This window comes from Lates calcarifer, linkage group LG16_LG22 (genome assembly GCF_001640805.2).
Source record: "Lates calcarifer isolate ASB-BC8 linkage group LG16_LG22, TLL_Latcal_v3, whole genome shotgun sequence".
NCBI lineage: Eukaryota > Metazoa > Chordata > Actinopteri > Centropomidae > Lates > Lates calcarifer.
In genome coordinates, this window is record NC_066848.1 from 9,475,225 (window position 1) to 9,503,170 (window position 27,946).

The 27,946-nt window shown below is 44.5% G+C and overlaps 1 protein-coding gene across 4 annotated transcripts in view; it reads left to right on the forward strand.

Annotated features, from left to right (window-relative positions):
• The first annotated feature begins 2,796 nt into the window (after positions 1 to 2,796).
• zmiz1a (zinc finger, MIZ-type containing 1a) overlaps positions 2,797 to 27,946 on the forward strand; it is a 94,726-nt gene continuing 69,576 nt past the window's right edge. For 2 of the 4 annotated variants that reach the window (XM_018696782.2, XM_018696783.2), the window contains exons 1-2: positions 2,799 to 3,004; positions 25,103 to 25,218. The gene's annotated coding sequence lies outside the window, so the exon portion shown is untranslated. Of the gene's footprint in view, positions 3,005 to 25,102; positions 25,219 to 27,946 lie in introns of all 4 variants that reach the window. The other 2 variants (XM_018696785.2, XM_018696784.2) reach the window with 2 other exon arrangements.

Below are 27,946 nucleotides of genomic sequence, written 5' to 3' on the forward strand. Positions count from 1 at the left end.
ATTAGTATTTCAGTGTTGCGATTTCAGCAGCCGGAGCCTCATGGTGGCGACACCAGGGTGGCACTGTAAACAACCATCACACCTCCGTGTGAATGGGAGAGCTGATGTCAGCACAACTGAAAGTCTCGCTCCATCATGTAGCTACATGAAGCCCCAGCAGCATCCATCACTCCCACTGCTGCCTCTACAGAAAGAAGACTTGTCACCAGCAGAAAGCCTACAGCAAGGTGGCCAAGAGAAATGTACATCATTTCGTGTTTGAACGTGAGTCGGAAGCCAAGTCTGGTCTTGATTGTCACTAATGTTCTATGGTCTAAACAGTTTTCATATGTTAATTTGATACACTCCAACACAATGCAATATGTATTAACCTTGTCAGAGCATGCTTCACTGAGAGTTCTCTTTGTTCTCCTTTGATGCATTCACTCAGTCCTTTGAAATACCGTGCATATGAAATTATACGCAGAGCCAAGTCAAGCTGAAGTCACCCCACCTATAATCCATCCATCTTCTTGGCAGCCATCTGGCCATATTATTTTGGAGAGGCTGAGGCGCACGCCTTGCTATGAAAATGAGGAGTTCTGACAACAAGCCACTCTTTGAACTAGGAGAGTGTCACTGGAGAGTGACCCAACCAGCTGCAGGGCCCTCCCAACACCCGTAACAGGCCCTGTCGCCTTGAGTTGGTATTAAACAAAAACTTGATGGATGAGCCAGAACAGATAATATTATGATCAGAATAAAACCTAACTGGCAAAAACCAACCATAGATCTGTCGGTCGTTGATCCCAAGCTCTGGGGGGAACAGTAATTGAGAAACCTATACTTGTCTCCTACTAAACTGAAAAAAGGGCTCAAAATTGTCTGAAGCCCTGAGGATTTTAGGAAAACCCTGCATATAGTATGTGTCTTATGTGAATCCCAGTGTGAACATCAATATTTCTGTTGCAACATGACAGACGAAAAACATCAATAACAAAAGCAGTGTCAGAACAAAGACATGGGTCATCTTGACAAGCCATTTCCAGAGAGAAAAAAAAACAGATCATGAGCTCACAGCCACAGCACTGTGACATTGACTGCTCACCCAATCTCCATCTAAGAAACAGTCCCCCTCCACCCCTTCCCCGAAATAAAAATGAGTGACTGCCAGAGCCGGTGATGTCACTGGCCGCATTTGTCGCCATCAGTGTGGATAGCTGCTTCAACCAGGGGGCCGGGGTGTCCTTGAGAGGCAGTGATCGAGACACCCACCCACCCACCCCCAACGCTGCTGATACCCTGTTCAGGCCCTCACTGCATCAGTGTCAGGAGCCCTGCAGGCAGGAAGCTAAAAGGATGGCAGCCCCTTCCTTCCCTTCAAATGGGACAGGAGCTGCTGACAAGAATTTGACCCCTGGACTAATGACGCTGTGTGAAGGGAAATTGTGAATTACCTCTCTGCAGACTAAATCTTGTCACTTTAGTGATGATCCTGTATCTAAATTTATCTGCCACAGGAAATAAGGTGTTTGTAAAGTGCACACATGGGCCTACTTTTGCTGTTTACTTTTAGGATGATTTATTTGCAGTGACTGATCTGCAACCCATTGTTCTTTTTTTCTTTTCTTTACAAATAGATAAATAAATAAATGAATACTGAAGAAATCCTGTGTGCAGGCACAGCATGAGGAGTGAGTGATTCTATCTGATGCACTGCGAGCTGAGCGGCCCTCCCTCTGGGCAGTTCAGCCTTGCCTGACTAGGAAGAGAGGGAAGAGCTAGTGTGCTGGCGTGCGTGTGGTGTGCGTGTCGGGAGGAGAGACATTGTTCCTTGACGTCACCGCTCAGCCCAGCCTGCCGCTGCTCTCAAACACGTCTTTGTTATTCCGAGGCTTCCACCGGAGACCGGCGATTCGCAAAACACGGAGCCCCGCCTGCAGAGCTGCTGGAGCGGGGCGCAGGTTGCCAAAGGTTCAAATACACACACACACACACACACACACACGGGAACTGGGAAGTGACATGTAAAACACTACTGGACAAAAATGGAGACTTTTACAGTTTAATATTACTACTTATTGCAATCAGTAGACCCATTATTACTAGCTGTTTGAACAGTAATCATATTTTTAATGAGGAAAAGAATGATAATCATAATAACATTATTATTATTATTAATGACAATAATCATAATTATTAGTAGTAGTTCTATCATTGATGTTGTTGTAATTATTATAACTAGAAACCTACTTATTCATTTAATTAATTTATTTATTTTTACAAATTTCACAGCTTGATTCCAGCTTCTATAATTGGTTATTTTCTTTGTAATAAAATGTAATTATTGAATATATTTTGGTTTTTAGAGGTTTATTAATAAAAAACCGAGGCTCTGGGAAATTAGGATGAGTATTTTTAACTATTCTCTGACATTATTAACATTATCATTATTACCATAATAAAAAATATTTCTGTAGCCCTAGATTATTATTTTTGATGTTATTTATAGTGTTGGGCTATGTTAAATATCTTTTATCAAAGAGTTTATTTTACTTCATTTCTCACTAATCGCTAATCAACTCAAAAAATAGGCTATTGTGGAATGAACCAATAACTACTGGTCTGATTGCAGCAGGCAGCACTGAAGCAACGCTGCTGTGATGCTACAGAACGAGACAATAGCTGGAGCTGTGAGCCGCAGTCCGCTCCAGTGTGAAACGTGCTGTTAGCAGCCTATTAGCGTGTAGTTACACCTTTACACTCAGTGTCCTTCCGCGGCAAATCTAGGTCGCATTTTCGTGCCGACCCGCCGAGCACGGCTCTCTCTGGTAACTGAATAGCCAGTGTAATCTGACACTTCAACTTGCCGTGCTCTACGGTAGTTGATTCAGTCACTCACTCACACCGTCTCCGGGGCTCTCACGTCGTCTTTGTGAAGTGGAGGGAGCGAGAGAGAGGAGCACCGTAAACACGAGGTTTGGAGAAACAATACGTGGATTTGCCACCGAGGTCCGAGCTCAAAGTAAGTTTCGCGACTGGTTATTTTTTGTTGCAGAGCGGGGTTTTGAATGTGCTTGTGGGCTGCTCAAGATGGGGTTTGCCTCCCGCTGGACAGATACTACCTGCTAACAATAGGGTGACCTCTTAGGAACCTTTAACAGCCGCTGATGAACTCCTGTCGGGGGTGAGGGGGCAGATTCTGACTGCTCGAGCGGTTAACGCGGCGTAATATCCAGGCTTGTGCGTGCGGTATATCCCCACGGCTCTGCCTTGTGTAGACGAGTTACGCTGGAACGAAATAGCCAAAGTCGGTGTGTCTGCAGGATCACTTCAAGATAGGTGTGTGCATTTCGTGAGGACACTAGACAGGAATGTGCTAGTAACTCTGTGATTGCAGGTCTCTCTCTCTCTCTCTCTCTCTCTCTGTCTCTCTCTCTCTCTCTCTGTGTGTGTAAGGGTGAATGTCTCGCCTCGGTCGATCAGCTGATGGCTCGGTTGAGGCTAAACAGAGAATGTATGTCACTTAGCTAACAGTCAGCAGTGTGTCTGGGCTTGTTGGCTCCCTTCAACGCTATTATCGGCTACCTGTTGTAATGCAATTAGCAGGAATGTCCATATGTTACTTTGTTATGTTCTGTAAGACAACACCGTGTAATGCAGGTTCAGTGATATTTGCCATCATGATTGATGATTGAGAACACTGATTGTGTTGATTGGATCCTCTCAGAACTCATTCAAAGATCAGAGGATCCCAATGTGAGGTCACTGGGACCCTTGGAGGCCTTTAATGGGAGTCTAGTGGACTCTCCAGTAAAGTGAGAAATATTTTCCTTTCACAGTACATTTGATTAACTGTAGATATTACTGTTAGACAATGCTCAGGTGTGACTGTAGTGACAGTGTCCACTTTCTCCAGCAATTTACCTGCACTGAAACCTTCACTGCATACACCCGTGAAAACATCTTAGCACAAATTAGTTTATACATTTGGTTTCCTTGATGTGAAATAGGCTGAATTCTTGGTACAAAACCAGCAGTGCCACATTTTCTGCAGTGGAGTGTGGATGTGCTGCTTGACTCAGCGCAGCCTTCTGCCTTTAAGTCTGGCGGACCCTGCCGGTTAAATTCCTCCCGTCTGGATGTGAGGCCAGCTGGGGCAGAGCGCAGCAGAGAGGAGGCTCCTGACGGGATGAGGAGGAGGAGAAGAAGGAGAAGGAGGAGGAGGAGACTGTCACTCTTTGCACCCTGTTACAGGACAGCTAAACTTTGGGAGGGGGGGGGTGGGTGAGTGAAAGAGAACCTTTACCCTTGTTAGTAAGGTGCTGAAGTGGAAGGGAGCATGATTAGGAGCAGATGGAGTTTTGTGATACCAAAAATCCAACAATACTTAATCCTGAATGTCCCGCTATTCTGTTGTCATCAGTTAAGATTATAAATGGATGTTGTGTCATCACCAGCAGCAAATTAGTCACTGTAAAAGCACAGTTTCCTAAGAAATCTGACACAGCCTCAACTAAAATGAAACATTACAGGCTTAGCACAGTCAGTATTTATTGCAGGAGTATTGCATTGGATTGCAGGTGTTCATGTTATTGTGTCCACTCCCTGTATGTCAGTCTACGAGAGTGCGTAAACAGATTTTGCATGGGTGCACCCTCCAGTGTCTCCTTCCTTGGTAATTTAAATTGGTGATGTAATGAAATTGTTTCAGCAGCAACACTTGTCAGCCGCACCACATTAATTAGTGCTGTTCAACTTTTTTTAGCCCCCCCCCCCCCCGACGAACCAAAGCAGCGATAAGTCGTCTCAGCAAAGCATGAAAAGGAGGCACGCTCGCTCAGAGTAGGTTACCTGATAAATTGTGAAAGAAAGAGGGCAAGGAATTAAAGCCATCTGCAACTGTTTGAAACTTGGAAGTGTGTGTTGTTTGTGTGTGTGTGTCTGTGTGTGTGTGTATGTGTGAGTTTTCGTTCCTTCTGTTGTCCCTCCTGGGGCCTCTCTGCAAAAAAAAAAAAAAAGAAGCCAGCCAGCCAGCCAGCCAGCAAGCCAGCCGGCCAGGCTGTCAGACAAGACAGAAGAGTGTCTGATTCATGGAGCAGGCGAAAGGCTCCGGTAGACTCACTTTGAAATCAAATTTGTCTGTTTTCAAAGGCTGTCTAATACGGTGCAATGGGTGCAAATGCGAGCATGCTCGCTGAGACTTGGTTGTCTGGCCCTCTTCGCCGTAATGTGAAGGGGATGATGGCGGAAATATGCCCGGGACAATAGTGAAATCTTAAACAGAGACAGAAAGACAACACATGCACTGGCAGTGGTACAAGTTGCAGCTAACTATGAGGAAGAAGAAATATGTTTGTTTCCTCAACCAATTATGGAGACAGAATAGAATGAAGACTTTCCAATGTGGCTGTTTGTAAATATTGGGTATTTGAATCAGTTTAAAAAGGAAATCAGAGCTCTCCTAACTTTTAACAATATCTCTTTATAACCCTTTAATCGTTTTTAAAAGGATCAGGAAGCAACAAGTTATAACACAAATTCAGTTTCAAACACCTGCAGCTATTCTTCGATCTCGCTGATTGTTCACAGAAAGCAGAAAGGTACGAGCGCACCTTCCTCTATATCTTTGAACTTCTGCGAAGCAGCGAGCTATTACTGATTAGAAGTATGTACAGGAAAGAACAACTAATTACTTGTGTCTGAGTAATTAGCTTTTTGTAACTCAGCAATTGAACAAGTTGCCGCTGTTTACTGCGTGTTGGCACAGCTGCAGCCTGCTAAGTGCTTAAAACCTGGCGAACGCTAATCAATGTTTTGACAGCCTGACATTTCATCTAACTGTTCGCTTGACATGGATTCTTGCAGTCTGGTGTCTCGCCGTCAGCCCAAACCCACCTACTCATGTCCTGAGCAGAAGTCAGCCTTTGTTTCTGTCTGTCTCTCTCTCCCTCTCCCTCTCTCTTTCTGTCTCACTTGTGGTTCAGCTTGGCAGTACTTTTCATCTAGACTGAGCCTTTGTTTTCAATGTGCCTATTTTGGTCTTTTAACAAGGAAAAACTTGTGTTGCCTCGGAGCATTTTTAAAGGCTAATTTTGAGAAATAAGGGCTTAGAGGGGAGTTACAACTTGAAATGTTGAGTTTGAGTTGAGGTTGTGCCCTCGTGTCAGACACTTAACTACTTCCTAAACGTTGTTGTAATTCTACCCATAAGTCTGCAGTTAAACTCTCATCAAGTCAAAACCTGGTAATTGCAGTGTAACTAATACAGAGAAAATGAAGCACCCAGCAGATGTAACTCATCCTGCTGACTGACTGCGATGACATCAGTTTGGTGCAGAGAGCCAGAAGTGGACCAACATGAGAAGCAGGGATAAGAAAACCTCAACACCGCATGCCTGTCACCGCCATCCTTCAGGCTGCAGACCTTGCGCTGTGGTTCGGTTTGTGGCTGGAGCGTGGCTGGGTTAAACTCTTGAGGGGGATGAAAAAGTCAGGGGAGTCATTTCTGAGCGCTGCTGAGTGTTTGAGCAAGGCATACGACCTCAAGTTGCAAGAAACTGTCTTGTTTGGTGACCAACTGTATTAGTGGCTGACTGTAGCTGTGCTGGGCTGTTTCCAGGTGTGTGAAACAGGACGGTGCTATTAAGGAAGGCTTTCACTCAGCAAAACTGTTCTTTGAATAACTTGCCACAAGCTTTCAGTCAAGTTCTCCATATTGCCCCGAAATTAAAATTCTGCGTCTTTTGCATTGTCTGTCAGTCAATGTGTTGTCGACAGATAACTGGTTAAGAGGCATAACATAGGCAAAACATCAGCTTAACTCCTGTGTCTGAAGAGCTGTTGCCTCAACCTTGAGCTCTCCCACCACACAGACTTCTAAGTGTTTTTTTTTTTTCCCTAAGACAAGAGAGTGAAACAGAGTGCAGAGTGAGAGAGAGTGAAGTTGCTGGCCCACCCCTGTCACCGTCTCATGCATGTTTGATTTGATGTTCTTTGAGAAACGAGCGCAGGGGACGTCACAATGGCCATGTCCTGTTCCCATCCACCGAGAGGCTGGGGCCCTTGAATCATAAATGACACCCGGCCTCACCGGGAACAATATGAGAGTCAGAGCCCGCACAGGAGGAACAAAATGTTCCCTCTATCCATCCATCCATTCGCCCACTGCTGCCGCCTGCACTCAAGATTTCTCACCATCGCAAGCAATTACCCTCACTTTTTCTTTTTTTTTTTTACTGCTGATGAAATCCTCACAGAGCCTGTCTCAGCTGTGTGTCTGTGTCGGTGAGGCGGCGGGAGAAAAGGGGTAGCGATAGATAGAGAGAAAAAGTGATAGTATGTGTCTGAGTGAGTGGCGTTGGCGTGTGTCTGTTTGGCTTATAAATCCTGTTTAAGCTAAACAAACTCATTGTCCTCATCCTCCAACTGTGTGCTCTGTGTGTGTGAGTTGTGTGTGCTCTCCCCCCTCCTGCCACCCCATCCCTCCTTTCTCCTCGTCTCTCTCTTTCTCTCTCTCTCTCTCTCTCTCTCTTGCTCCCCCCCTCCCTCTCCTTTGAGTTGTAAGTACAGTCACTAATTAGTCCCCTCTCCCTCTTCATGCTGGGTCAGTGGGTTTACGGTTTCAGCACTGATCTGCTGTGTTTGCCTTGTCTCTCTTGATACCGGAGCATGCCTGCGAGCCAGCGCAGACTGCAGCCTCCTCCAAAGAGGTCTTCACACCTTACACAGTGTCCCACATGGGTTCATTTGCCAGACAGCCGCTCAGGACTGTGCTCGGGCTCGCTCTCATGCTGCTTGCCCAGCGCTTGAGTTCATGCCAGGTATTAGACTAACTAAAAGCAAAAGAAGTGTGCCTGCTGGGTTGAGTCAATAAGTTAAAGCCTGTTATGTTTTAAAACAACAGCAATGCATTTTGAAGAAGATCCCAGATTCTGCAAATTAATTTTACATACACTGTAGTTACCAACTACACAACATGTTGCAAATTCTAGCTTATAGCCTGTGATGAATCTTTTTCTAAAGATAATATGCCACATGCTGTGTTTATAATATCATTTGTGCTATAAACAGTCTCTTGTCTAGTCGGCACTGTTGTCTCTCAGAGTGCACGGTGATGCTGATTTTTCTGGTGGAGGTTGCGTGGGAGGTGGAGAGTGATGGCAGAGATTCTCTGAAGGCGGTCGAATTGTCTCCAACGTGGCCTCCAGGGTACAATACTTCCTTGTTTTCTGACAAAGTAAATTAACTAGGATTTACTAATGCTAAGGGACAGCATTTTATTCCTCGCCCTTGCATGTCAGTTATGAGGGGGAGAGGGAGTCGTGCAATATCTCCTCTCAGATAATGTTAATTCACTTCATTCACATGCATAGAGTGCAAAGGCTGAGATGTGGTCAATATTAAACAGCAGCTTTCATTTTTCTATTGCAGAGATGCGTTTTTTTTTTTTTAACAAGCAATCGATAGAAGAATTTTTGTGGATGAGGATTCAGTTTAAAGGCAGGGGGAAGTTTGTACACTACATGTTGATTTTCCAGTCATGCTTTTGTTCTGTTAATAAAGCCAGTTGTGGTTGTTATGGAGAGTCCCCCAAATCATAAAGGCATAAAATGTTGAGCTCTGCTGCCCCAATAAGACCGGTTTCTTACCGCTTTTCGACATTGCTCAGTGACAGAAAAAGTCTATTACTGTGTGCAATGTGTGTTTGCCCGCTTGGTGCCCTCCCCTCGGTTTTGACACCGGCGGTTGAGCCAGGCGCTTTCCCAGGGTTCTAAGGACTGACATCCCTTTCATTTTCCCGCCTGGGCGGCTCAGATAAAGGGGCATATTTTAAACCTCTGTGTGGATACACCAACTGTAAAGAGAGACGGGCTGGTGGGCCAGGGCCGAGCTACAGCATTAACTTTACAGAGAGAGATAGAGGGACGAAGAAGTTGTGTGTGTGCGGGGGTGTAATGTGGAGGGAAACAAATAAAGAAGTAAAGAATTTAAAGTCCACTTTATTAAACAGTGATCTCAGCAATTCATAGTATATGGTTGAAAGTACTATTACTGGCTGCAGACCTGACTTTGCAAATATCACAAACATTATCTGCAGTCACACTGCAGATAACCCATCTCTCTTGCTTATCCCAGGTCTATTACAGGGGCAATGTGTTTCACCACTTTTTTTCTAATCTATCCCTGTTGCAAGTACGTCCTCCCAGCAAACCAAAGCCATGTCGTTTATTATATCGGTAATGAGACCACGCTAATCGTGTGTATTCCGGAGACAGCAATGATACACTGCTTGGCGCTTGCCAGGGATCAGCCTCTAAACAATGTTTATCATTGTCTCCCAGGGCTCTTTAATTATCTGGCAAACATTATTGACAAAACAGCAAGGGTGCCTTTGTTTTATGATTTTTAAAGGCTGCTGGGTTACTATTCACAAATATGTATGCTAGAGAAAATAAAAGCAAACTAGAGTTTTTATTTTTACACACGTACATTTTGGAAGTATTTGGTATAAAATTAAGTATGTTTTTATGGAGGTTTTTTGTGTATTAGTTACAGTATGTATTTTGCAGAAATGACCAAATAATGAGAGATAATTTAGGAACACTGAGGGAGAGGATTTTTTAAATGTTTCAAGTGAAATATCCACTGGAAATAAGTAATTGTTAAGTGTACTTAGAGCTCCTACTACTACTACTACTGCTACTACTACTACTACTACTACTAATACTACTACTACTACTACCACTACCACTAGCCATTACTCCAGATCATATACATTAGTTACTAGACATACTGCTTTCACAGCCGTCCTGTAACCTTTACGTAGCTGCCCGGTGGGAGCTGAGTGGAAGCTGAATGACATGTGTTGACATTGTTAAAGATACACGTGAGGACATGACACGTTTCATGTCTGGTTCATATATTTCGAGGAGTGGGTGGGGTGGGGTTCGGGGACTCAGATATCAAATCAACATGATTGTATAACAAGAGAGGAGGTGTGTCCCGTTGATGGTTACATGAAATCACCTTCGCTGTGCTGTGTGTTTGTGTGTGTGCATGTAGCCATGAAATATGTGTGTGAGAGTGAGAGTTAGAGAGAGAGAGAGAGAGAGAGAGAGAGAGAGTGGGGGGGGTGGGGGGTAGCAGCAGCGTTGGCTTGGGGTGAGGTCCTGCCCTGATTTTCTCTGGAATTCCTTTGTTTTTGGAAGGCAGAAAGGGGGAAACTGAATCTGTGTAGCCTGAGGGTCTCTGCTCCTTGAGAATTCTCCGCACACATCCCTTCTGCCGCCAGCTCTGATGGTTTTAGGGGTGGCTCTGTTTTCAAAGCTCAGAACAGCCAAGGTGTTTTTCACCTTCCAGAAAAAGGAGGGGGGTGGGGGCGAGAAAAAAAAAAAGACTGCACCAGGCAAAGCGTCTCAGACCTGGAGGGACTGATGCTACTCAAACATAAATTTGCTCCATATTTCAGGGAGATGGAAATGAAAGTTGATGGAAATGTAGATCCTGTCACTCAGGGCACAAAAGTTACCTTCAGATAATATGGACAGAAAACATGAGCAGAGAGCACTTTCTTTATTTGAAAACTAATAATAATGAAAAGTGTGGTGCAATGGTTGCCTAATGTTTTCCATATTTAATGATCCTCCTTTGCAGATTAATAAGTGTTTCATGGCCAGTGAAAGGGCCGAGGTTGCTGTGGAAATGTTGTCAGCTGCTCCTGCAAGCTGAAAATTTCACCTTGCATTCATGGCTCATTAAATCTGATAAACCTTGGGTAATGGTGTTAAAATTGTACAAAGGTATCTCCGTTTACTCTATGCCACAAGTTTTCCGTGACCAGATCCTTATCTGGGGGGACTGTCGCTTTAAATAACTAACTTCCACAAAGCAGAGCTTTTCCCTCTCGTTTGAAGGGGGCTCGTGTTGAGCGAGGGGGGAACTGAATAGGCTTGTTGCCTGCTTCTATTGAGCCACCTTCATTCTTCGCTGTCCCCTGGAACAGGCAGAAAGGGGAGGGGGGGTGGGCAGGGGCAAGGGAGGGGGTGTTTGTGAGAGGGGAGGTGGCAGAGGAAAGGGGAATAAGGAGAAGGGCTAGGAGGTCTGGTCACGTGAGCAATAATAGTGTTCGTGCTGGTCCCTTTCAGGCTGTCACAGTAAATCTGTTTGACTTGTCACTTTCTAAATCATTACGAAGGCTAAAAGCCTCTCTATTGGATTGTGGTGGAAGGGGGGAGGCAGCAGGTTTCCTTTGTGCCTTCTTGACGATGATGATAATCAAGTTTGTTTCTGGGCATCCTGCTGTGAGGCTATAATTAGCTCCTTTCTTCTCTCTTCTCATCTTCTTTTTTGCATGTTGCTCCTCAAAGCGGAAGTAGAGTGGCAGAGTTGTCGTGCAGAGGTCATATGTGGAGTTTTGTGTAGAGGCATCCGTGGCTTCTGAACACTCTCTTCCTTAGTTTTATCAGCCTTTCTCTACTGTAGATTCAGACACGAGGCTTGTGTGTTTTTCTGTCTCATGCAGAAGTTAATTATTCAGTATGTAACAGCTTCCTGATTTTTAAAAAGGGGGGAGCTAGTGGTGATTTAGTTCATGTGAGGTCTCCTGTTCCTCCCCCAGGTCAGTCAGTCAGTGAGAGTCACAGCTCGAGGTATGTCTTAACTTGTGGTGTCACTTTCTGACCAAACTGGTTGCTGTCTGACAGAAACATGACAGAGCAGATCTCGTCCCGTCGATGAAGCCTGCGTGGTGTGATGTCTGATTTCCGAGGGCAAACTCTCCTCATCCCATCCTCCTCTCTCCATTTTTTTTCCCTTTCCTCTCTCGTCTCTGTTTTTTTCCCCTCCTCTCCCCTTTCACTCCATCCATCTTCTCCTCTCTCCCCATTTTGCCCCCCCCCCCCTTTTTTCTCTCTTCTTTGGTGTGTTTGCCAGCAGCACTCATGCCTGGAACAGAGCGCCGGGGCAGACATCTGTCGCACAGTGTCCCTGATCTGATCTGTGGCTCGGAGCATCGGGGTCACAAAGAGTAGCAGCATCTAGTCCAGACACTGTGGGAGACAATCTGAGAGCTCTATCTCTGTGTTTTGGTCTCCTTGTGTCTCTGTTTTTCTCTGTCTTTCTCATTAAAATTCACATAGCCGCACAAACACCAGGGTATTAAGCTACTTGTTGTCTCTTTGTGAAAGCGTCTGTTGTTCGGGCTGTGTAAGTCAAACTGGGCTGGCAGTGTCCTGTGTTTTGCAGATAAAGCTCTTTCTTAGACTCACAGGTGCAGACTGCAGAGCAAAATGTGGGTTTTTATCAGGCTGTTCATCAGCTGCAGTGATGTGCAGTTGATCTGAAAGACAGATTTTGACAGTTAAACTGGATTTTTGTGCCTGGGGCATCACCATTAATGACAAAACCAATGACAGGATGAACAAAAGGTTGTTAATTGCGGCTGTTCAGTTGTGTTAAAGAAAGTGAAACTGTGGATTGACATACACAGTGTCTGCCAAGTTTGACACTTCACATACCTTCTTGAGAGATGAATGTGTGCTATGTGTATTGATGCCACCCAGTGTTTTGACATGTATTGGTCTTGCAGTGGGAGCGTTTCCCTCAAAATAGGTGAGTTCATGCCAAGTGACAGGGCTGGTAAATGCTCGGATGTTCATGGGAAAATGTGACAGCCACAATTAAAGGACCATACCGGTGTTTTTGCATGTCGTAGACCATTGACTTCAATCTTTTACACTGTATTTTACATGTCCATACATTTTTTAACATTTCCTACCTTCTAGGCTGCCATTTGTCTTTTCACAAAATCATGAAATTTAGCTTGCAGACGCTTGAAACCTGGTTGAGACAGGTAATCCATCATAGCACATAGAGTATTTAGTTCCCCGTAAGGTATGTAATCTGTACGCAGTGATGCAGGTGACAGCAGACTGTAAAAACTCCTGCTGGTGCATTTGAAGATGCTACAACAGCTGAGATTTAAGAGCAACCTTTGCAAAGTAAGAAACAACTTAATTCACATGCTCCTTTTCTCAACAGTGTTTACTCACTTGCCATTCTGATTTGATTTCCTGACAATACAGCTTGTCAAAGCAGTGCTTTTTTAGCTTTTGACTGTCAGTTTTCTGGTATTAGAGATTTTAGAAAATCGCTCTTGTCTGCTTACATTAGTGCCACACAGTTGTAGCACACATTGCAGACTCTATTTTAAATAAGCCAAGACTCTGTAGAAGTTGACTTTTATATTGAATTTAATGGCAGTCTGAAAGCTTGGAAATCTGTCTGTAAACCCATGATGTTTGTTTTTAAAAATAGTTGATAGTAATGTCAAGTGTCACTTGTACATAAAGGGTGCAACGCGGGAAACTGCCATTTTGTTTTCACTTGATTCAATCTTACATTGTATGTAGTTTTCTTGTAGGGAGCAGAAGAAGTTATTTTGTCCAAACAAACCAGTGTCTGACATATCCGTGTACGGAATATTGACTGAAGGAATATGCAGATTGAAGAGTTTTGGTGCCAATTTTTCAGTCACTGTTTTTCTGTCTCTGGCACTGGAAAACGACATCCCCATTCTTAATACAAAGCGCTAATTTGTTCTGTGGGAAGACTGTCGTCAATGAACATGACACCTTTGAATTGCTGGAGAAAAAAAAGAGTTGTGGGCAGCAATTTCAGAGGTCTACAAATGCACAGGTATGGTCCTTTAAGATAAAGCAGTAGACCCATTTGACCCAAAGTCAAAGCTTTGGGAGCACTCAGCTTTACAAAGCTCCTGAGTCACTGAATCTGAAGCTGCTTTGATTCTGCTCATCTCATGTGAGTCAGCAGAGTCACAAAGTAAAAGGCTAGCATGTGCAACAAGCAGATTAGTCCCCTTTATGATGCCAGTCCCCTTTCAAAATGAATATCTTAACATCTTGTTTACTTGTATAAATCCCTGAGATGAAAATCAGGCCGAGATTAGATGAATGGGAGCCACGGCTGTTATCTTTTGAAGCATAATTGAACTTGTGACACTTTGTTGGCAGGGGTCCAGGCTCATGAAGGCTCCATGATCTGAGTGTAAATGCTCTTACAAGTGCAGGTAACAGTTAGATTGAAAGTACATATTTACATTATGGTCATTACAAAGAGGTAATACCATGTGAGATAATATACTATACATAGTCACAGTATAGACTGGCTGTATGACCAGACAAATTCTTGGCCAATGTACACTGAGTTTAAAGACGTTAAAAAACTAGCTACGTTGCAAATTTCAGATAACATTCACTAAGCAAATATTAGCTGGCTGGCTCTGTGCATTAATTCTGTTCACTTACAGTGCCGTAGCCAAGGCTCACAGTATGCTTACGCTGTATAAATCACTCTTTCATAGATTCATAACACCCATTCACCTTGATATATCTGATTTTGCACTGTCATAATGTATCTCGTAAGTGACTAGTACACATCTTCCACACATACCTTTATAGTATTTACAGGTTCTTAATGTTTAAATGAAGTAGGGCTGCAACTAGCACTTGCCTTCTTTATGATTAATCTGTTGATTTTCAATTAATTGATCAATTAATAATTTAATCCCATAATAAATTGGGTAATCCAATCAGGACCAAATTTCACTGACACATTAGCTTTTATCTGCTAAATAACAGCATGTTAGCTCTGGTATTGGGGGCATGTTAGCATGCACACACTGAGGATGCTACATTAGTTTTCTGTCAATCGTGTAATCCATTATTTCAGCACTATGTGCCTCTACACACTAGTGTGTCTCTGTTGTCTTTAAATAAAAGCCTTGTATCCTTGATACTGATACATCCCGCTTGCTTTTTAATTTTTTTTTTTACCTGAACTCTTAAAGCTAGAACTTTCTCCAACAGAATCCTCTTAGTGTCCTCTCTGTGTGCCTCTTACGCAGTAGCCTGGAAAAGGTGTTTTATACCTGATGACAGGCAAGGTCGGACCAGTGAAACAGGACAGTGCGCGCGCGTGTGTGTGGGGTGGGGGAGTTGTTGTTGCGAGGGTTGTGAGAGAAAGGGGGATGGACGGGGAGGAGAGTGCATGAGGAGAAAGGGAGTGAGAGAGAGAGAGAGTGAAAGAGTGTGGCTCTGCAGCTTTGATGGTGCACGAACCTGCTACTCAGCTGCAGCTACAAATCAAACAGAACCGAGTCGCTGCTGGCACTGCGCCACAACACTGATTACTAGCACACAGAATGCTGTCAAAACCATCTTGATGGGTAATTAGGAATACTCTATCATTTCTCCTATCACTTAGCTGCTGTGCTCATGTAGTCTGGTAGGTGTATGATGTGTATGTGGCATCTGATGCTGCAATGATAAAAGTACATTTTACACCATGTGACCCCAGCTGGGTGGTGGACTTTGAGACTGAAAGATCTTAGCTGATCCCTTTAAGTCAGTCTAAAGCTGTAAAAACTAGCTGACTCTGGTGTGTGTGTGTGTTTGTGCATTTTAACATGCACATACAGCTCTGTGTGTAACCTTGTGGTTGTTTTAAAGGGTAGCAGTGGTGTTATGGCTCTTTGTGAGTGTGGCTGATGCACATTGTGTCCTGTATGACTTTGACCAGGCAGGCCTCGCAGCTTTACAGAGCAGAGCGAGCTGGATAGCTACGGCGAGCTTTAAACTGCTCCGCATATATATGACACGAGAGAGAGAGAAAGAAAGTACTAACGCTGGCTGGCAGGCTGTTTCCCCCTCTGTGATTTCAACATTTAGAATTTTCCCATTAACCCTCATCACTCACAAGAAGACCTCAGCTAAAATGCCTACTTTTACCCTTACGCTGTGAACAATTTTGCAATTTGTGCCGTTATTATCCTAATTTGCGCAAGTGAAAATGAGAGAAAGGGAGAGCACATTGTGTGCCCTTTGATTAAGTGGGATGTTTGAATGTGGGCCCTCCACCTTCAAGAGAGATTTGATACTTGAGGGGTTGAAGTGTTTTTGATGGAAACTCCATTAATGATTGATAACAGGAGGAGAGCGGTTAAAAATCTCCCTGCTCCAGCACCATCAATTATTAAATGCTCTCTCCTTGCATTTTGGTGGCACATAAAATATCAGTCACCATCTTGAAATCTTGAGTTGATAATATCTGTCAAAGGAATTAGGGCTTTTGTATTGATTTCTTGAAACTCTTCATCCGGGGCTTGTATGTTGTGCATTTTAAAGATGATGGTTGCAACAGATTGCAACAAATAGCAGTGGTTTGTTGCTGTTATCTGCTCCCATCAAAAGAAAGTGTTTCTAGTCCTCTAGGATATCGTTCATAACATTATCACAGGTTTATGTTTTATTAATTGAATGAAAATATATCTAGAACTGAAATTGTTAGGCTTAGATTTTAGGTTAGATCAACATTGTGATCTAGGCACAGAAAATTATAACTAATTGATTTATACTGTAAAATATTTTGTCCCAATTGAACTTAATATATTGATAACTCTTCTTCTTCAAGCAGCCTCTGGTCCAGCTGGATTTATGCTCTTCCGCATATCTGGACTTTATCTTCAGATGATTGTGTGCCACGTAATATCTAATTTAATAGCGAGAATGATTCAGCCCGGGTCTGCGGTGAGAATCTCACACACACACCACATGTCGAGTATGATGTTGAGGGACTGAGTGGATGTTTGAAGTGATGCTGGAGATTCGTGTCAGCCAGCGTATGAGTGCGTGTCAGCGCAGCAGTAGAAGTTCTCCGGAGCAGAGTGCTGATTTGAGCTGCGTGGAGATGAGCTGACACGCCTGCAGGCCTCTCTGTGTCATCGCCAAGGTTCCCATCAGTCCGTGCAGAGGGAATTCTCTCAGAAAGCACGGCCATGGTCACACAGGAGACCTGATTAAGTCTTTATACTTGCATGTGGCAGCCACAGAGCAGAGCGTCCGGCAACTCTGCTCAAAAGTGCTCCAAGGCTCCTTCAAGGCACGCACAACTAGATGTTTTTATGATGCTTCAACTGGTTCTGAAGGTAATGATTACTGGCTCACACACATGCAGAGAGCGCCTGGAAGGGCTTCTATTTGGCGATGCTGCTCTGTTTTTGCGTCACCCTCATTTACTGGTGTCAATTTTGGAGTTATTCATTGACTACAAATGGAGCCCTACAGCACCGTGTGTGCAATTTTTTGTGTTCCTTTCAGTAACAACCCCAGTCTCTTAAGATGAGCCGTGGAAAAATGCTCTTGGTAGATATGAAAAGTATATCGAGATGGAAGGATGTAAAGATAGCGACGAACGGTGACAGTAAATGAAAAGAAACAACAATAAAGTGATAGCTGTTCCTATCTGAGCCCTGATCGGTGTGTCTCATCGCAGCAGCGAGGCACCGTGTGCTGCCCATCTTGTGTCAACAGTGCTGTATTTACATAAGCTGTTTCCCGTCGGCTGTGGCTTCTGTCCTGAGAGTGCCAGGAGCTGTGATGGTGAGGCGGCGTGATTAGATTTACAGATGGAGATTAATGTGAACAGAAGTAATAGCACAAAGGCATAAATCACATAGAAGAGGGTGGAAGCACTGTGCCTGACCTTTTGAATGGTGATAATGATGCTTGAGTCAGATATGCTCCTACTGGGGCTGCAGGGCCAACGTGCCTGAGTTTAGACAACGCTGTCGTAAATGCAAACTGAGCAGGTGTGTGTGTACGTGTCTGAGGGGTTAATAGGCGAGGAGGTCAAGACTTGAGTGCGTTTGGATCAAAGTGGCAGCATGCATGAAGCTGTCAGAACATTATATGTGACAAAGTGAGGGAAATGAATAATTGCACTCAGAGTCCGCACGCGCACGGCGACAGGACTGGTACCTGGCGCTCAGACTCTTTCTTTAAAAGTGGAAAGTGAAACCCATCTCCCTGCCTGTCTGTTTGTCCGTCCTCCTGTCTGTCCTTGCACCGCGGAGCATCAGCAGGGTTATTAGAAGAGCCCCATGGCTGCCACTGATAAGGCCTGTATGGGGGCTGCCACTGACAGTGCTGCCTGCCTGCGTGGCAAACACAAGTGGCCTGGCCGGGGGATTACTGCCTGCTGCCATTTCTGCTGATGCCTTTCTTTATGTTATCCTCTCCAGTCAGATGTGCTGCATTTGAATAACTTGGCTGATGTTGTAGAAATAGAACTCCTCGTAAATTTCCACCTGCATACAAATGAAGGCGCGTGGACGAAAACGCTCACATACCGCACGTTTCAGACTTTCTCGGTTTATTAGTCTCCCCTCTCTTCTTTCTCTCCTGCTAGTGGCCACAACTGGTTATTTACATGCTCTGCCACTTACTGGGAGGAGTGATGCTGATGGGTTAGGAGGCTCACTAATCCACTCTGCTGCTGTCATTAGAGAGAAGCAAACAGACTATTACCACCACCTCCTCCTCCTCTCTCTACTCGTCATAAGCCTGCCTGAACCTCACACACACACACTTGCACATGCATAGACACACACAGCTGTGATGGAGAGTGCCTCTTGTTTCTTTAACGCTGCTGAGTGGAGCCCTGCTTTGGTAATTGATCCTGTTTGGTACATTGGGGGTGGAGGGGTGGGGGGGGCAGGCAGGCAGCAGAGAGAGAGAGAGAGAGAGAGAGAGAGAGAGAGAGAGAGAGAGAGAGAGAGAGAGAGAGGCCCTAAGTGTTGTCAGTTTGCTGCATTAATTTTTCAACCGTGGCCAGCAAGGCTGGAGGAACGGAGGAGGGGCCCACCGCAGAGCTCGCTCAAAGGAATCACACTGTACCTAATGCTGCTGTTGCTGCTTTGTGCCTCGCCTGTCTGCGCTTACGTTGCTGTTTATTGCCACTCATTCTAAAATAAGTTCCTTTCTGTGAGACTCAATTATGACTCAACTGATTCGTCTACTCAGTCCCCGGCCTCCTGTCGATGACAGATTTGTTTTCCTCCATCTCCTCTTCTTCTGTGGCTCAAAAATAGCCTTCTGGTGGTTGTGTGACTTGTGCCTCTTTGTCTGGGTGTTTGTGCCTTCTCATGGCGTACAGTATGTGCGGCTGATAATAGACAGACCTCACTCTGTGCTTTTTGATCCCAGCTCTGGGCTCTGGTCGCTGACTCACTGATGATGTCATCAGGGCCAGCTGAGAAGGACTGGGCAGGAAGGAAGCATAAACACTCAGTTTTTGCCTGCTACTTGCTGTAGTAGAACTTGCTGTTGTTACGTCTGCGTTCTTCACAGCTCTCCCCTGTGTACTGTGTCAAAATACTCTCGTCCTATAATTAGCACCAGTGTTATCAGAATGCCAGTCAGCAGCATGGAAATGGTACTGTCCGTGTCCGTCAGAGCCATGTTTGCGAACGCTTCCATGAGTCATTAAGAGGTGCTCACAGCTACAGAGGACGTCACTGCTGACATTTGTTGGAAATATGAGTCATAATTTCTTGCTTTTATTTAATACTTCCTAAGCAATTTGAGTGTGACACATTTCATTTAGCATGTCTAACGCTCATCTTATGCCGGGAGATGTAAAATAGTCGGGCAGAGGCTCACAGCTCCTCACAGATGTCATGCAAAGTATCTAAAAATGCTTTCTGATGATGCAGAATGTAAAGCACACTGTGGGAGTGAGCTGCCTGGAGGCTACGCAGGAGTTAAGTCATGATCACTGGAGTTACAGCACAGCACAGCGAAGCGCCAAGGGAGCAGGAAGTTCCTAAGTCCTAAATAGTCAGGATGGGTCACATGCGGAGGACAAATCTGCCCTCAGGGATTAATAGACTCTAACTTCACTTTACTTGGCAAACGCCACACTGTCACATTTTGATCCAAAAGATGACTTTAAGACCTGAAAATCTGTCTCAAAAGCTTTATGTCTACACTAGTGCACAGTAGCATAGATTTCAGATTGTTTTCTAAAAGTTTGTACTAAAGTAACAAACAATAGAAACAAACTTAAAGGGGCACTCAGCTGATTAAGTATTGGAGATATCTCAACTTTCAGTCCACTGTAGAGGTCAAGCTACAAAACACTGGATCCTACATTTCCCACAATACAACTCAATACGTGTTGCCTTCCTGTTTAATTCCTACATATGTCAAGCGCCAAGCCACTATGATAATTTAAGTAAGAATTTTAAGTAGAAATGGCAGATATATGTTTGAGGTCATCTAAAAATGGTAACGCCGTATCATAGTTTGTGTGTGTTTCACCCTCTAACCCTGACTATTTAACTTCAGCATGACAGCATACCAGACATTAGAGGAGGCTGGGCTGCGCCAGAGATGAACTGTGTGATTTACAACCTTTGTCAGGTCACACAGGTGAGAGTCCTCTATTTACCTCCCTGTGTTTTGTCCCATCCAACAGGTGTGTTTTCTCTCTCAGGTCTGATTCCTCTTTACCACCCTCCCACCAGCTTAGCTAGCCAGGACAGGCCTTCTCCCACTCCAAAACCATGATTGCATTCTTGAGCTATTCCTCCCCCTCCTTCAGAACAAGAGCCCTCCACATCTCTCTCCCTTTCAAGTAGCGGCTGCCGGCCGCGTTTCCCCTTTGAAGATGTAATCTTGGAAAACACAGAGACATCTCCGGGATTATCTTAAATGTCTTCAGTATGTCAACAGCCTAGCCCTGTTGCCAGAGCAGCGCTGGCTGTTTAAGGGGTCGCCTGTGATGACAGCCAAGGAAAATGCCGCACCGCAGAGGTAATCACAGGGTCAACTCCGCTGACTCCATTCAGGGCCAAACTCCCACTGTTCAAACTGGATGATAACAGACACAATGAAATGATGTATTTCCCCATGTGGCAAGACTGTGTTTACAATCCAAGGTAATAGCAGGCAGTGGAGGGTTCAGTGGAGGGTAACAGCAGGTGTTGGTAGGTGATGTTCATTTATATCATGGCATTTTCCTAAATGTTATGAAAATCTGAATGGTGCAACATCTTAACTAAGCATACACAATAAGATGAGAAGCATCATTGAATAGTCACAAGAGGGAGAGTTACTATACACCAAATTAGAGGCACATAAGTGGGCACTCCTTGAAAAGGATCTTGACTTTGTAATCATATCAGATGTTATCAGGAGGAGATTTTAGGAAGGGTAAGTGCTCGGAAACTAAATCAGAGAGAGGATGCCTAGGGAACATGTTGTTATCATAATTACCTGCTGAGCGATGACTGCAGAACCAGTGTTGATGTTGACGCTGAGCTGCCCTCTCCTCTCTCCGACAAGGCTGCCTTGTGTGGGCTGCTGCCTGCTTCAACATCTCTTTGTGCTCTGTTCTATGTGTTCTTTTTCTTTTTACCCCTCCACCCCTCCCCTCCCTTTTAAGCCAGGAACACAGACTGGAGGCCAAAAAACGCAAATATTGTTTTGGTGAGATCTGGCTCGGAGATTCGGGGCGGACTTGCGTCAGTGTGTACGTGCGGGCGCTGGCAGGCTCCGGGGGTTGCTCCCGGGAGCCGAGGCGAACCGGAGACCTCATCCTCTCTGTTTCAAACAACAGCCTGCTCCTGCCGGCACGCGGGGGCCTGCCTGCATGGGTTTTTTATTACAAATGATCTGTTTGAATGAAACGCAGCCCCAACCTCCTCACTGTTGGCATTTAAACAGGAGGAAACAACAGATGATGATATCAGAGCGGGAGAGAATGAAGGAGAGGGAGAGACCACTCAAGGAGGAGAAACACTTGACCTGTTTGTTTTGGGAAAATGGTATTCCTCTGCTAATTTCCTCCTGATAAGTATCTGACAGCTCATAGTAAAGTGTTTTATCTCGGCTAGAGGGAAATGGCTTCTCTCCCTCACAGTGCCAATCGATTTAAGAGACTCTGCTGCTTTGAATTGCATTCTCTGGTTTTTAGAGTTCTTCTATTTGCATAGAGGTAATCAATTACATATATTAACCTGCCGCTTTTAGCTTAACATGGACTTTCTCCTTCCTTCCCTCCCCCCTTCCCTTTACCTCTCCAGACGCTGCTGCAGATTCTCGCTCTTCCCTCTTCCACCTAACATCATTGACTGCTGTTTGCCGTGTTGGGGGGCATTGATTTTTACTGCTCTGCCTCTCTCTCTGGTTTAACAGTTGATGAGTTGTGTTAAGACGCCCAGGGACAGCCCTGCCTGTTTTAAGGAGATGAGGTTGGCTTTTATAGCCCTCCTGCTTCCTCAGCCTTGAATGATAAGGTGTGTGTGTGTGTGTGTGTGTGTGTATATGTGAGTATGTGCACGTGTGAGTGAGTCTGTCTGTATGAGCTGAGCAGCCGCTTGAGACTAGGATTCCCACCAGGAAGCTAAAGTAAACCTTGTGGTGTTAAGGGCTTTTAACAAGCAAACTTGGGCTTTGTCATCTCCAGCATTCGAATCACTTTAAAGAGTTTGCACAGAAAATTGGTTTATCTCAGTCAATGAACAGCCACATCATCAGATACGACCACCAGAAGTGTTAAGAGAGTAATACCGAGCATGATTATGAAAGGGGAGACGACTGGCTTGAGTTGAGAGTTGACAAGTTGACTCAGAGTTTAGATTCAAAGGTGACAGGAATTTTTAGTCTCTAAGGGACACCTATAACCCCCACCTCCCCCTCCCTCCCACAGCCCACACACAAACAACACACTCAGAAGTCATGGATACAGACACAAACCTCATTTAACACGATTAGTTTCTTTGAGGATTTTACCGCAGCCTCTTATATCCGGGATGAAAGAGTTCACACTTCTGATAGGGAGGGAAGAAGAAAAAAAAAAGCTGGAGTCTGCAGAAGCTAGTACCAAGCACTTAGCTTTTCACTGCAATATTCACCACATTATTAAGGAACACATTGCTTTGTGCTGTGTTGCTCTCAACACCATCTGTAGTGTGCTGCTCAAGTGGTAGCAATTTCCTTGTAGTCTTGTGTCTCTCATGCAGTATTACAAGTGAAACTCGATTGCAGATCTCCGCTCAATGTTCTAGTGCGTTTAGTTTCTCATAAACGTTTGCATTCTTCAGCGATTGCTCCCTGGCGGGTTCCAATATGCAGAAATGCACTGCCATGTCAGTATTTAGCTCTGTGTCTTGCACTCTTAAGCTTTGAAGCCTGATGTCATTTCAAGGTATGAGAAAAAAAACTTCTGCCCGGTATTGCTTGTAAACTGGAATCCAATCCAAGCTCTGCTGTTATAAAACCATGTTGTTATTTTACCAACCTTCAGAAAACTGAAGTATCTTGCTTGCTAAATGATGCTACCTTGAAAAAATGGAATGAACAAATCCAATTGACAATCGGCTTAATGAAAATATATAATGATTTAATTTTCAGAACTTAATGTATAGCAGGCTCAACAATGTGATATTATAATCTCTCTCTTAAACCCATCACCTTTACACACTTGCTGCACACACACTTTTAAGAGGGTCCATTGGTGCGTGTTATAGCTGGGTAATATCACCCTAATAGGCTTACCTGTCAGCACTGTATGGGACGTAGACCCTGTAAATCACATTTGTCTGCGACACCTGCTCGCCTCCCCGCGTATTTATGGCTTTCTCCTCCTCCCCGTCCTCTTCTTTTTGGCCACAGTCCAAAATCAACCCCTTCTTCCCACAGTGTGTTCCTCAGGGTGCCCCCTCCTTCTCATGGATCAGATGAATGAATGAGCAGGTGTTAAGATGTATGGGTGGGCCCCTTTCAATCCATGCACCCCGTCTGTTTAAACCATCCATGGTTCATTGTCACAGTATCAACAGGAAACATTTTCGATTTTGTCTCGAGACAGTCAAAAATGCCCTAAAACAATTCACCTGTGTACTTGTTCCAGTTCCTTCCAGGATCACTGATGTCAGATTTCTTCCACTTTCCCATAGTTTTGTATAATGAAGGTTCCTCGGTGGCTGCTTCCTACTGGCCAGAAATTCTTCGACTCTGATAAGAAGAGCCAAGATACGCTGTACCTCTTGGAAAATGGCCACTAGGGCAGCCTGAAGCAGAGGAAGCATGTTTGCTTCAGTGTTGTAAGATTGTAAGTGACGAAACAATGGAGGAGATAGGAGAGTGGTGTGTCTTCCTAGAAGACTGTCAGAGGACCTTTAGGTAAGACTGGAATAAATGAAATTGTTATTCTCTGGGTTCTGTTGTCATGTGCGTCTTCATCTGTTTTTCATCAAGAGTGAGAGTCAGACGATTTTGTTTAAACCTAAAGGAAAATTCTTAAATGAATATTAATTCAGTGTTTGCAACAGTAGATGGGACAGAGAAGACTTGAGGCCAGGGCAACAACACTGTAAACACAGTACATATTATCACTTCATAAAGTTGTTGTGAACGCATTAGCAAACAGTTGCCTGTTTACCCATCCAGCAGACATTAAGAAACCTTAGCATTCATTTGGAGTCTTGTTTGTGCCACCTTAGGGAAATAACTGGCCCTTTTAGCTGCTCTTTGTCTGTCTGTGGTTTGGTTGTGGGCAGGTAACATCCAGCGGGTTTATCACTGTTTTTTCTTGCCTGAAAGAGCTGGGAACAATACTGATAAGAGCGGTCATCTAAAACCAAAACACCAAAACAAAACTTAGACCAATCGAACTGAAGTGCATTGCAGATGACCTGAGGCAGAGTGGCAATGTGCTGGTAGGCTAATCCCAAAAAACCTCCTCTGTGTGTGTGTGTGTGTGTGTGTGTGTATATGTGTGTGTGTTCTGGGCCTATGCCTCCGGATTTGTATCAGCCTGTAAAAGGCGCAGTGAAGCAGTGAGGAGAGACTAAGAGAGGTGTATTAAGGCAGTGAATCTCAGCGCTCTCTGTGTAATGGACTCAGGATGAGGGCTGACCAAGCGCCAGGCTGCTGATAACCTTTAGGAAGGACATTGTTCCCGTGCAGTGGGGGGTGGGATCGCGTGGGGAGGGGGATATACAGGACTGCTGCAGTATACAGGCACGGCAGTGTGATGGGTGGTGCAGTTGTTCATTGGTTCGTTGGCTCTCCGGCAGGGTTAGGAGGTAGAGTAAATGGGGCAATATAGCAAAGTCCCTCATGGCTTCCTGCATACATTTTTCAACATGGGGGACTATTTCTCTGTGATACATTTGTCCTCTGTCTGATCCAGGTTCTCCCTGGCATTCCATTAAAAGAAATTTAACAGCCTTTTCTTCTGTCTTCCTTCCCCTCAGATCACCACTTAAGGAGGGGGTCAGCGAGGGACTGTGCGTGAGGAATACATGAAGGGTGGGTTGGGGGAGGGGCGGCCACCACAGCGGCAGTACCACCGAGGTCAAAGTTTGCACAGGTAAACAGATTTTTCTTTTAATCCACTGCTCTGTGATTGCGAACACTCTTTGGTTTGGTCCTGGCTATTTCTTTTTTCTTTTTTTTTTCCAACATGAAGCAGACTTGGCACGCAAAGGCGAAGTGAGGCAGTAATGTGGCTGGTTTTGATTGAACCCTCCTGGGCTGGCGGCCGGGGAGGAACTGGGAACTGAGCAGTCTGCAGCTGCTGTTTATGAGGAGCTGTGCATGATCCTGTTTGGCTCTGTGTAAAAAAAAAAAAAAACCCAGCCAGTCCCCGCCGAGAAGCCTGTGGCCAGTGTCAATACTTGGAGAATAGAACAAAACCATGATGCTATGATTCAAGAGCCATTTGTTTCCAAAACACTCACATTTTCTGTTTTTTGATTTATTTTATTTTTATAGTGGACAGATGCAGGACTGCGAGGTAATACACAAAAAAGAGATTCATGCACTCAAAATGCAAGTGCAGCTTGCCAATTGAGAACACTGCTAGACTTAAGTTCTATTTCTAACCCTAATCTCATGCCAAAATGAACTTTAGTCTGTTTTTCTAGCTTTTTGTTGTGTTTTAGTAGAGTTGTAGGTGGCATGCTATAATAATTTGGCAATAAACTGGATACCAGCACTGCACTACCCAAATGAAATGTGATACTTTGAGGAGCTTATTCTGAGTTTATTGTGGTTCAGACTCAAAGGTCCAGTGCACGTGCACCTAAATTCTTTCTCATGAATTTTTTTTCTCCCTGAACCAGAAAATTAGTGGTAGGTACAGAGTGGTGCAAAACTCTGCCACCTATCGCCAATGTAACACTCTACTCTTGCCTGTCTCCCTGTATTCTTTGCTACCAGAGATTAAGAAGGAGTATTGGAGTGTGGGGGCAGATCCAGGAGGCAAATAAATAATAAAGTGCTGGTTAATCTTCGTTAGTGCTGTGTGTGTGTGTGTGTGTGTGTGTGTGTGTGAACACTGAGCAATTGCACCGCCTGGGGAGCATCTGCCTCACACACAAATACACACATGCGTGTGTATACGCAGACAGACAGACACGGATACTATAGACACATGCACGACTAGCAGGGATCAGCCAAAGCGATTAGCGCACGGACGTCAGAGCACAGAAAGCGACAGGTTTAACACACACACACACACACACACACACACAAATACAAATACACATGCACCAACCATCGACAGGGTGACAAGTAATGCACAGTGAAAGAAAGAGAGACGCTGCCAGCAGACAGAACAGAGCTGCAGAATGTGACAGCACATGACTGCAGACACATGAAAGTATAGGAAGACAAGTTTTACTGTGCTTCTCTGCTGCTGTCGTACCATATTCATCTTGCCTGGTATCCATGGACTCTGGAATCTGTTCTTTTTTTTTCTTTTTTTTCTCTCACATTAACAGATACACAGCGCACCAACAGTTGATCAAACAACTGTGCAATTGAGGCAGAATTTGGCCAGACAGCCAGCCAGGATGAGTAATGTAGAGCACTGCTGGCTTAATTTGTTTAGAAAGCCTATCATTGCTGCAAACATGCTACAGACTGTTACCGTTTACAGAGGAGTATTTTCCCCTGCAACTTTAATTGGATGCATTTTTAATGTTAGCACCACATAGTGTGGCCACTGTTGACACTGAACACTGTGGCCATTGTGAGGCCGTGGAGTTGAGATTGAGGAGAGAGGAAGAGTGTGTTTGTGTCTGTGTGCATGCGTGCCTGAGCGTGTAGTGGTTGGGTGTATTCCTTCAGTGTTGTGTTGTGTTCACACTAGAGGTGAAATTCGTATTTCTGCGTCACAGGGTTATGGCTTAGCTACAGAGCATACGCACGTAGCCGCTGTAGCTGACATGAATGGGGAAAACAAGAGCTTTTGGGAGTCGATGACATAAACCCTGCATGCACATGACAAGGTGCTGTAGAGCACTAAGGTTATGGATCCCTGGGATTAGCTCACACCAAGTGAATTAGCATCCAGGCCTTTTCTTCCCTCTCGCCTTCCTCGTCTTTTTCCACAGTTTTCTCCATCATCTGTGTTCTTGTACACAATACTGCATGTTCTTGACAGAGAAAAGGTGAGAGACGTAGACAAAGATAGAATGAGACTAATCAAGACTCTCATTCTCTTAGGACTTTCACCTCAGGGCGCTGTAGCTTGGGTTACTGTGATGATATTCAAAAGACGGGAATGTGTATTTTTATCCTTGTTGGTGATATTCGTTGTGGTTATCGTCTTGCGGCCCATTTTTCTCACACACAAGCCGGGGCCCTTTTTTTTTTGGGATTGTGTGCTGCAAGAGGCATCTCACAAACAAGCAGAGGTATAAAGTGGTGAGAGTGGGAGGATGAGAGAGAACATTGTCTTCTCTTTTCCAGCTTAGGGACAGAGCAGAACAGGTTGTGTGAGGATACTTGCTATCCTTAACAACGTCTAACACCGCCTCAGGGCCACCTCTACTTCTCTGATGCAGCTGAGAGTTGTGTTGTGCAGAGGAGTTGGAATATTTACAACACATTCCTCAGCGTCAGATGGCATTCCAGGTACACTATAATTATCAGAGACTCAACACATTGACTTTATCATGTTGTGACATAATTAAAGCAATAGCAGATTAAGAGCTTATAATGGTTTTCTTAGACAGATATACAGATAGAATATTTTTCCTGTTTACACAATGATTCATGAGTCATTAAACATAATCAGTAATATACCATAA